The sequence below is a fragment of the Papio anubis genome, chromosome 15 (assembly GCF_008728515.1).
Source record: "Papio anubis isolate 15944 chromosome 15, Panubis1.0, whole genome shotgun sequence".
Classification (NCBI taxonomy): domain Eukaryota; kingdom Metazoa; phylum Chordata; class Mammalia; order Primates; family Cercopithecidae; genus Papio; species Papio anubis.
This window is the reverse complement of record NC_044990.1, coordinates 37,833,683-37,844,967: the sequence shown is the minus strand read 5'-3', so window position 1 is coordinate 37,844,967 and position 11,285 is coordinate 37,833,683. Positions and strand designations below refer to the sequence as shown.

Genomic DNA, 11,285 nt, shown 5'->3' with positions numbered 1-11,285 from the left:
GCCTCCTGAAGTGCTAGGATTGCAGGCATGAGCCACTGTGCCCAGCCTAAGCCTCTTTTCTTTTCTTTTCTTTTCCTTTCCTTTTTTTATTTTGGACCGAGTCTCACTCTGTCACCTAGGGTGGAGTACAGTGGCCCAATATTGGCTCATTGCAACCTCTGTCTCCCAGGTTCAAGCGATTCTGCTGCCTCAGCACCTCAAGCAGCTGAAATTACAGGTGCATGCCACCACGCCAGGCTAATTTTTTGTATTTTTAGTAGAGATAGGGTTTCACCACGTTGGCCAGGCTGCTCTTGAACTCCTGATCTCAAGTGATCCACCTGCCTCAGCCTCCCAAAGTGTTGGAATTACAGGCATAAGCCACCACGCCCAGCCAGGCCTCTTTTCTATACAAGTTACCCAGTCTCAGGTATGTCTTTACAGCAGTGTGAAAACAGACTAATGCACTATCTCTGTGGAATAGTCAAAATTCAATATTCAAAAAACAGGAACCAGAGAGAATGAGAAGGAAGCAGTAGAAGGACAAGAAGGGCATGAAGATTGGTTGTTGCTGGGATTATGGAGCCAGGGGCCAGGGCTTTTATCTTCCTTGCTTCCCAGGAGCATGAGACAGCTGAACACCTGGTGTGAATCAGGAGCACGCTGGTGTCAACAGGTGAGGTGGGGCTGCCAGATGCCAACATATTAACTGGGACAAAAATAACGGGGAAATAAGAAAGGGGAAGAGAGTGCAATTACAGTTAGTGATAGCTGAGTAAGGTAGGGGCCTTATGTGCCAGGAGACAAGCAAACTTGGTATGTTCCTAGGATTAGGAGAACTGATAAGCATAGGGAAGAAGTGCATGGGGACGGGGTGGCAAATTTAGGTGAGTGTAACAAATAGGGCTTCACTGTAGCTCGCTGGGGTACGTGCTCTTCTAACTATTAAATGTGTTTTGGCAGATATTTAGGCAACCCTCCCCCACCGACCTTTTCTGACTCACAGGGTTAGTCACCACCCAGCAGGAAATAAGTTGTTAAAAAGACCCGTGCTCTTTAAAAATTTTCCTGGACAAAGCACTGTGCAGCACCTGCATTTGACAATTGCCTCAGCAGGCTCTTCATTTACTACTTGAGCATGGTCCCTGTTCCTCTTTCTGGGCAGATTATGGGCATTTCTTGTGGAAGATCATAGAATAGGTTCTCTTCAGTTTGGTTGCAAAACTGGCTCTCCTGTCCTGATATTTAGAACAAATAGCAGAATTTGGGAGCAGAGCCTCAGCTCTGTGCACAGTGCCTGATCAAGGAAAAAAATGTTCTGGAATTACAGTGTATGTAGGGTTTTGAGAGAAACCATATGTAGTGGAATTTATGTTACTAAATCATGTTACTGCTTATTACATCTGATGTTTACCAATCAAAATGAAACTATTTAAATATTTTAATAATCAGTACTGCCATAACAGTGCATATTGGCTTAAAACCACTCCTGGATCCTCACTCCATGAATAGTAGTGTCATGATTATGGTCCCTTCAGTGCAAAACTAGGTCAGTGGCACCGTTTAGACAACATAATCTCTGTAGTGATAAATAATATCTTTCCGGATTTTTTTTGATTGAAGTTCAGCTTTAAAAATAAATAATGGGATTTTTACTTTCCATGGCTGCTAAGAGAGGTTAGTTTCAGAGCAATATATCTCATTCACTAATAACTTTATAAAAGCTCTGTACAGTTTTGGACACTCGTTGAAAAGAAACGATGCTGTGATGCTTTAACATCATGATAGGTTTTAATCTTTAATTTCATTGAATTTCATAATCTTTGTCTAAAGGTTGTTATTATTTAACAACAAATAACAAACGTGACCTTGTCTCATGACATATACTACAATTTGTACAATTTGTATCAACATAAGCCCATGTTTGGTTTTGGAAAGATTTTGTACAAACATAAGCCAATGTTTGGTCTGAAAAGCCAATTTGTACAAACATAAAGCACCCACACAACTGTACTCCCATTCCAAAACATTCAGAACCCGACGGAGGAGAATAAGGCACGGTGGAAAGAATACAACCTCGAACCACAGAGGGACCCTGTGACAATGTGATCTCTGCCACTTTCTTGCTCTGCGGATTGAGAGAGATTACTTCAATTCTCTCGGTGTTCACTTTCTTAATCCTTTCCTTATTCAACCTTTTTATTTACCTTGCTCAGGCAACACAAAAGAGGACCCAAAGCACCATGGGCAAATCATGGAAGAAGAACTGGAATGCATATCTAGTCCACTATCTGAGCCAAAGACTTCAGCTGGAGAAAGGGAAGACAAGGGTTTAACTGGCAATTCAAAGGGAGGTGATCAGCCTTCTGTTACAGAGCTAACTCTGTGTGAAAGGTAAGGAGGCCGTCATACTGCCCCCTTTGCCTCATTTACACAAATAAGTTTAGTTCACTTCTTTACACTGAAAGGTCTACTTCACTAAGGGATTTTGACTTTAAACTAGATGAAGGGATTTCTTATTCCTGATCTCTTTTTCTTGTGCTCTGCCTCTGCCGCTCTTTTGCTTCAGCTCATTTTTTAGTCTGTTCTTTTCTCTCTTTGAAGGTTTCTTAGTAAAAGAGTGTTTGAATTTTAGCTATTTTCTCCTCCAACATGATCCGGCTATATTTTGTCCTCTGTCCAGGAGGCTTTAGACACTGTCTGTAACCAGTGCTGCTCCCGACACAGCTCCACTGCCACCACTAAGAAAGTCAGGAGGCACAGCAGCAGAATTGGCCCTCCAAAAGCAACAACAGAAATGCATTTCTGTACCTAGAGTCTTTACTTTTTATCCAAGATTATTCTAATTTTTGAATGATTTACATTTCAAACAGTAATATTGTATTTTTCTCAGTTCATGTGTGCGTGTGCATGTTTAGTGTATACTATGTCAGAAAAATCAGCTAACACTAAGTCATGATGGAATGTGGAAAAAGGGATAATGATCATGGAAATGGCACTGTTTCAAACTGTGTTATGATCTTTGCCTTTCTACATCCTTTGCAAAGGCAGGGAGGGCTGCGCTCTCACAGAGCCATTTGTGTGCATCTGTATGGGAGTGTGTGTAAGTGTGAGGGTGGCAGAGGTTGGGCATGAGTATACACAGAAGCAAGGTGCAAAATAGCTTGAGCTCAGTTTAGGAAAACTTGGGATAGTTCTAGTTTAAACTATAAAACGTCGAGTCCAGAAACCACCTTCAACTTTGAATATGCTCTCACTACAAAGAAGAAAAAGAAATGAGATCAAATGTCATATATAGCTCAGATCTCATTTCCAAAAATCACATCTCATAGTTTTTTGTTTTTTGTTTATCCTGAATGTATACCGTGTATTTGGCTCTTTTTAAGTACTAATGGTTTTTTAAAGAGTTGCTTATATTATCTTTGAAACCCCACTTAGCTGAAGGGTATAATGCAGAAGGAATCTGTTATGCTTTGGGTTGCTGAAATCGGGGAAGCAAGGTTTTTAAAATGGAGTATTTATTAAAAAAGCAAAAACAAAACCTTTCAGGTCCTTTTATGTGTCTTGGCCTTTTACTGACTAGCACCCATGTTTTGTGTTTCTGATGCATACTACCCATCATGAATAACAGATGTTGGGAGATTATTGCAGCCATGGAGAGTAACTGACATTGGGATAGCCCACTCACCATAAACAGCTATCAAACTGGGCACAATATATGAGACAACTGTTTAGACATTTGACAAGAAGCAACACAGGGCTGTGGTCTTAGAAAGGAAACACACATAGTAAGCTCAGTGATCACCATGACTTTCTCTGCCTGGAGGCAGTTTCCAGTTTGCAAAGCAGGAAGGTGGATCCCAAACAGAGCTTGATGGTCTTGCTGAATTTAGGAGGTGGAGATTGTAGTACAGGGTTGTTGGGTGGATTGGAATTTTTAAGGCCAAAGACTACAGAGAAAGGAATTATGCAAAAATGAAATCTTCCTAGAAATTGTTTTTAAGTTTTTTGCTAAATATTAAGCTGTAAGTGTACAAGAAAAGAGGCAACGAGGCTAGGGAACTGTGAAAGTAAATATAGATTCTAGAGGATGCACATTTCTTAAGAGGTGGGGTCATGACAAGTTTTGCTAAACACAATAGACATTCAGTTTAGTTCCTAAAAGTTACATATTGGGAATAGGGCTACCTTAGACTTAGAATAAGAAATAATATGGACCTCTTTTAGCAATCAAGTTGATACACTATTAAATAAATTTCCTGCCACAATAACACTCAGTTCGCTTTAAGTAAAGATTTAAAAACAATTCTGACTCTCAACAACATAGTGCCTGTAATGTTTAGCATAACATAAAATATTACTGAGTGGCATAGAAACAAGAAATTGGGTGATCCGTAACCAGGGGGAAATAAAATATAATATAGACAGATACAGAGACAAAAGATGTTGGAATTAGCAAAGAATTTAAAATAACAATTTAAATTATGTGTAGGAATTTAAAGGAAAGGATGAACATGATAAATAGATAGATGGAAAATTCCAACAGAGAAATAAAAACTTTAAGAAATGGAAATTCTAGAACTGAAAAATGCAATAACTGAAATGAAAAATTGATAATTTATTCCTCATAAATATTAAAAATTTCTGCTCATCAAAAACCTAAATGGAAGAAAGTATTTGTGCATATATATCTGATTATGGACTTATGCCAGATTATGTAAAGAACTTTCATAAATCAGTTTAAAAAACCCCAAACAACACTATTTTTAATAAATGGACGGAAGTCTTGAACAGGTACTTACAAAGGGAGACAAATGTCACATAAAAACATGTTCAACATCACTAGTCATTAGGCTTATGAGAATTGAAACCACAATGAGATATTAGTACATACTTAGATAAATTTTAAAATGCTGAAAAAAATAATATGTTGATACTGACATGTATTTATAGCAACCAGAAACCTCATATGTTGGAAGAAGTGCAAAACTGATACATCTAATTTGGAGCTCCATTTGGCAGATCTTTTAAAGTTACAGTTACCTACCCTATGATTCAGCAATTCTACTCTTAGGTATTTATCCAACAAAAATAAAAACATACATTGAAAAATACTCGTTCAATAATGTTCATAGAAGTTTCATTTATAATAACCTGAAATTAGAAACAATTCAAATGTTCGTTGATGAGTGAATGCCTAATCGATTTGAATAGAGGCAATGAAATATTACTCAGCAGTGAAATAAAAGAACTACTGTACATGTAAACACATGAATTACTTTGAAAACCATTATGCTGAATGACAGAAGTCAATCACAAAAGTGTCTATTTCCACGTTTTAGTGTAATTTTAGAGAAGACAAAACTGATCTATGGTATGAGAAATCAGAACAGTGGTTGCTTCTTGTGGAAAGAGGGTTGATAGGGGAACACAATGAGTGGGTAGGAGTTTCTGGGATGATAGAAATGTTCCTTATTATAATAGATTTGTGGGTTACACAAGTGAGTGTATCCACTGCTCAAAATGCATCAAATTGTCACATAGGTCTGTGTGCATTTTATTGTATGAAAATTATACCTCAATTTAAGATTGAGGTACATGTGGCATCATTCAATTATTTTTATTTTCTTTGTGATTTCAGATAAACTTTGCAGTTGTCTATTTGTGCCTATAGTTTGAAATCTGTAAGCTAAATAGGATATTTTAATTTTTGTAAGTTTCTCTTAACAATATGTCACTCTACAAATGATTTATTTCAAGTCTTGGGTATGTCTAATAGAGACACAAACACATTTTTCTGGCCCACCTAATTATAAGATAGTAAATAGCTGTCTCACAACATAAATGTAGATGACAATGTATTATTGCCCTAGCATAAGCTCAAAGAAATTAGTCTTACATGCTAGAAAATGGTCAGGATCTAGTGGGCTGCATTAGAAAATGTGCACTCACATATATAGTCACTCAACAAGAGCCCTACAAAATTGCCAAGGGTCACACTTCTGGCATTTTCATTTCCGATCACTTTAGCAATTTTTACCTATGACTTCTGTTTCAACAAATGCTCCCACCGTTTTCTTGGATGGGGACAAGGGGTACAGTCTTAAAAGACAAATCTGACCTAAGAATTTTGCCAGAGAGGAGAGAAAAGAAAGAAACTAAGAATGAGACTGTTAAAAAAAATTCTTTTAAGTATACAGTAAAAGGACAAAAAAAAAAAAAAATCAAAAAAGAATCAAAAGTACAGGTTGGTGCTACAAGGCAGGGATGAGTGACACCTAACCCCTACCATGCCATGGCAAACTATACAAATGTGTCTCATTGCTGCACCATTTCTGGGGATAGTAGTTTTGCCCACTCTTTAGTCTCCAAGTGTTTCCATTATAGCTCCCTATTTTTAGGAGTTAATAGCTAGGCTATAATAATTTGCTTCAGGCTGGCATACCAGGTCTCAGTCAGGGAGTACATTTACAGTAATAGAATACAGTGTATTTCAGATGCTTTTACTGTGTATGTGTGTGTGTCTGTGTATGTGTGCATGCTCCTGTAATCTAAAAATGTTTGCTGTTGCAAAAACTTAAATTTGATAACAGATTGACTTCTAATGTGATGTAGTCAGTTTTGTCTACCCTAAATACTAGAAAAAAATCAAGTCACTGAAAAATGTCCTTTTGAAGAAGAAATGTGTTAATTCACATTCATTTCCATGAGCTCCAGTACCTAGTGGGTGTTTAATAAGTGTTCACTGACAAGAGTAAAAACAACAATTCTATTTATTGCACATGGTATTGTCTTCACCAGCCCTTTATAAGTGTGCTTCTGTAAATGTGATTTACTCTTAAAAGGAATAAGTTAAAATAACTGTAATATCCTAAACAATGTTTATGGCATACCTAACATCTCTTGAATGTTAATCTCAGGAAATAGAATTTCATGAGTTTCATGGAGTTTGTTTTAAGGGATCTGCCTCTTTCGGAAAGTCAACTACTTGTCTATATATTTTTAAAGGTATTTTATTGAGTACTGATTACTTTTGGAACTCAATGACATGCAGAAAACTGCATTGTCATCAAACGCTGATCCTATATGGGAATGGTTGTGTAACCTCATGGGTAAGCATGAGATGTTCAAGAATAAAACCTTAGACTCATTTTCTCCTTATGGTTTGAAGAAGGGGAGTGAAACACAATGGTTAGAGGAGAAAGTCCTACTGTAGCTGAATGAGAATCCAAGCTACTTGGCAGTGCCTGGTTTATGCAAGGAGCTGGTTGTACATTATCCTTAAACATAAAAACTGTGCACTGTAATGTAATTTTCTGCATGTGGCAGAAAGGGAAACTGGAATTTCAGACAGATAAATAACTTGCCCAGGATCAAACATCTAGTAAAGGAATTGTAACTGGTCATCAGAGAAAATCATGAATAATTGGTGAAATAAGAAATTATTTCTTTTTATGCAATACATGTTCAGAGAAATGAATTTGAAAAATACATTTTTTTTTTTTCTGAAAAATTGGGCCATAACACAGGAGACAGATCAAGGCCTATCTTCTGCCTAAGACCCTCTTTATTTTAATTCATCCAAAATCCAGAGAAAGATACATCAGAGAGTTCAGGCGGGATCATTTCTCTGGCTCAGGACATGCATGACCTACATGTCGTCAAATACAGTTGTTGCTGTTGGGTTCTCATCTTGTCAGCACTGGTGCACACAGTTGATTATTCCCTTCTTGAAACACTTTGTCCTTTGGCTGGAATGGTGCAACACTAAGCTGGTTCTCCATTAATTCCTCCTCAGTCTTCTCTTGTTTGTTCCTCTACCTCCTTCATATGACTTTCTCAAAATATTCTTCTCTTATCGCTTTCATTCTCCCCACTGATGTCCCCTGCCTCATCTTCCAACATGTGCCGTTTCTCCCTCAGAGCTTCATTCATGCTGAACTTCTCTCATTTTCTCTGCATGCCAAGTTCTTTCTGTAAGGCATTCACTCATTTTTTTTTCCATTTATCTGAAACTTTTCCTTTTCCTCTGCATTGTGTGGAATTTAGCACTAGTTATTTACATATAATTTTTTTTGCCATGTCTCTAGATACTGATACTATTATCTTCCTTTAATTTGCTAAATTACTTTAAATCAATCATTCTTTTTACTAAAAGTAATATACTAGAAAAAGAAATCTAATATCATTGCAGTAACTGTAAAATAAAATCATGATTATTTGCCATAATTAAGAGAAAGTTATTAAAAACAAATACACTAAAATACACTGTATAATAATAATTTATATCATTTACGCTTAACTGCATTTTGGGTATAATGGCCTGGTTCACCTCTTTCTCTCTGTCTCTCTCTCTCTCTTTTTTATTAGTGTTAACTCATAAGAAAACCTTGCTTAGCCATTTCTTCCCTAAATGAAATCACGCTACCTATGATATATTTTTAAAACATCACATTTTTTTCCTTCTCTATAAAACTTGTTATCAGTGAAATAATTAATCATGTAGTAAGTTGTTTGATATCTTTCTTTTAGAATGTAAGATTCATGTATACATCTGACAATCACAGCTGTATGTCCACAGCCTCAGTGAGTATTTTTTGTAGGGGATACTTGATATCTATATGCATATTTATTGATGGAATAAAATAATGCATTAATTTTTACATTAAAACCATATTTAGTAGGAGTTATCATGGTTTTATTTCTTACCATATGCCAAGAACTGAGGCTGCAAATATATACAAGACACAGTGTTCAAGCCTATGCCTAGAGTGCAGGGCTTGGCTATAAATAAACAATTACAGTATAACATCATGAGCACTATAGTTGAGGTAAGAACAGTGTTCTGTGGTGGTGTGAAGCAAGACTAAGCTTGCTTGGGCAGTAAGGAGGCACCTCATATGGTAACCTCTGAGCTGCGTCTTAAAGCTGAGAAGTGTTCTGGGCACAGAGACAGTGAAAGAGAATTCCAGGCAAGGCAGTGGACGAACCTGGAGGCTGCTGAGGAGTTTTATGCTGTTGGATCAGAGTACACATGGAGTGAAGTAGCAAGAAATACATTTGCCAAAGTAAGCTGGAGTATGCTTATAAAAGGCTTTATATCCTGAGCTATCAAATATAGACTTGAGTCTATTGGAAACAATGAAACATTCAAATATTTAAGCAGGGGATGACATGAATAGATTTATTTTTTGGACAATAACTTGGCATTGTGAAGGCTTAAGTGAGTGGGAAGTGCCTGGAAGCATGAGATAAAGATAGTGTAGGCTCTGGTGTGGGCTGTGAGTGGGGACCTAGTGTCCTTCTTGTATTTTAAATTTGTGTTCTCTTCCCTTTGTATGAAAATGAGATTCTCTTTTTAAGGGCTACATCCACTATCTAAAGTATCTATCAGAAAGGAAGAACAGGTTGACTTACCAGGAGGTATTTTCAAAGGAAGAAGGAAAGGACTTTATGATAACTTTAGGAAGAGCTGCAGCTCCTAATTTATTGCCCGTTTCCTCTCCAGGTCCTTTTGAAATGTATCTACAATCTTCAATTGGAACTTCTAAAAAGCTTCATGTCCTATTTTATATACTCAATTTGTTTAAATGTATTATCTGTATTTTACCATTAAAAGGAGAGAGGATTAGATGATAGGTCTTATGATTTGTCATTTTCTGAGCAACAATGTAGAGTTGCCAAATTTGACATTTATTGTACCACACTGGATACTCTGAAGAGTGGTGAGGTATAATATTGTCAAAATGAAAGAGCTCGTGTTATGGACTGAATTGTGTGCCATCAAATTGCATGCGAGAGTCCTAAACCATAATGTGATTATATTTGTAGATAGGGCTTTTAAAGAGGTAATTAAGCTTAAGTGAATTCATAAGGATGGGGCTCTAATCCAGTGTGACTGACATCTTCATAAGAAATGAAGGAGACACCAGGGAGGAATGCACAGAAATAATGTGATATGAGGACACAGCAAGAGGATGGCCCATCTGCAAGCCAAAAAGAGAGATCTCAGGAGAAGTCTCACCTGCTGACACTTTGTTCTTGGACTTCCAGCCTCTAAAAGAATGAGAAAATAAATTTCTGTTGTTTGAGCCACCCAGTCTGTGGTATTTTGTTATGGTGGCCCTAGCAAACTGATACTGCTTGTTTATGGCTTTTCAATAAAACAGTCAAACAAAATACAAAAGAATATTGAGAGAGAGTGCACATGAGAAGTGGGGTGGAGGGATGGGAGGTCCAAGGTGATACACTTTCAGCAATTCAAATGGCACTAATTAGGAAATTATGAAACTGAATGGAAGAAAACAGAGACAAAATGTCCATTATTTTATTTAAATGGATAGCATAGTTGACCATTATTCTTCTTTACTAAAACAAGTTATTCTTCAAGGCAATTGTTAACCTAGTTTGAAATATCTCTTTACAGCATTAATTGAAAATACGAATACATTTCTTAAAGTATATTTCATCATTTAGAATGCCCATCAGTGAAGCAAAAATGCCTCATTTTCATTTCTCATTAAGTTCCCTTCTCACATGTTCAAAAAATTATAGCTAATAACAACCTCGTAACCTCCAACAAAAAACAATTTCATAAAAAAGAAAGATTTTATTGTTCTGTATGGCCTTCTGCAGTGAGAGAATAACTCTTTTCTTTCTTTTAATTGTTAATGTGAATTATAACAGACTTACAGAAAAGTGCATAAATATAATTGTACAATTTCACAAAGCATTATAAAGTGAACACCATGAAATCAGATCAAGAAATATAAATTCCCCTCACTTCAGAAGCAACTGAACACCCTCCTGATCACAATCCCCTTCTCCCCTTCCTGGAAATAGTATTATCCAGATTTATATGGTAATTCCTTCCTTGTTTTTTTTACAGTTTTACTGCCTAGTATGCAATCTTAAATAATGTGATTTAGTTCAACCTGTTCTTGAGGTTTTATCAAATGAATTATGCTTGTAGGAATTATTTCCATTGTTGGTGTAGCTATAGATTGTGCATTTTCATTATTGTATGGTATTCCATCTAATAAATAAACCTCAGTTTGTTTGTTCATCTTATTGATGGCAATTTTATTTATTTTTAGTATAAAGCCAAATGGAACAATGTTGTTATAAGCAATCTTTTGTAGGTATCCAAGTGCACATGTCTTAGTTTTCTAGGGTATAAGCCTAGGATTTGAATTTCTGGGTCAATTTCCAGCTTTTCTAGATAATCCAAAGTGTTTCTGAAAGTGATTGTTCTAATCTACAATCCCAACAGCATGAAAGAGGAACCCATCCCTTCACTTCTTAGC

The 11,285-nt window shown here is 36.5% G+C and overlaps 1 long non-coding RNA gene across 1 annotated transcript; it reads left to right on the top strand.

Annotated features, from left to right (window-relative positions):
* Positions 1–359: 359 nt before the first annotated feature.
* Positions 360–11,049, top strand: LOC110741697. Its single transcript, XR_002518396.2, has 3 exons — positions 360–2,373; positions 8,512–8,565; positions 9,488–11,049. It is a non-coding gene; the product is annotated as an uncharacterized LOC110741697 (long non-coding RNA).
* Positions 11,050–11,285: the final 236 nt, after the last annotated feature.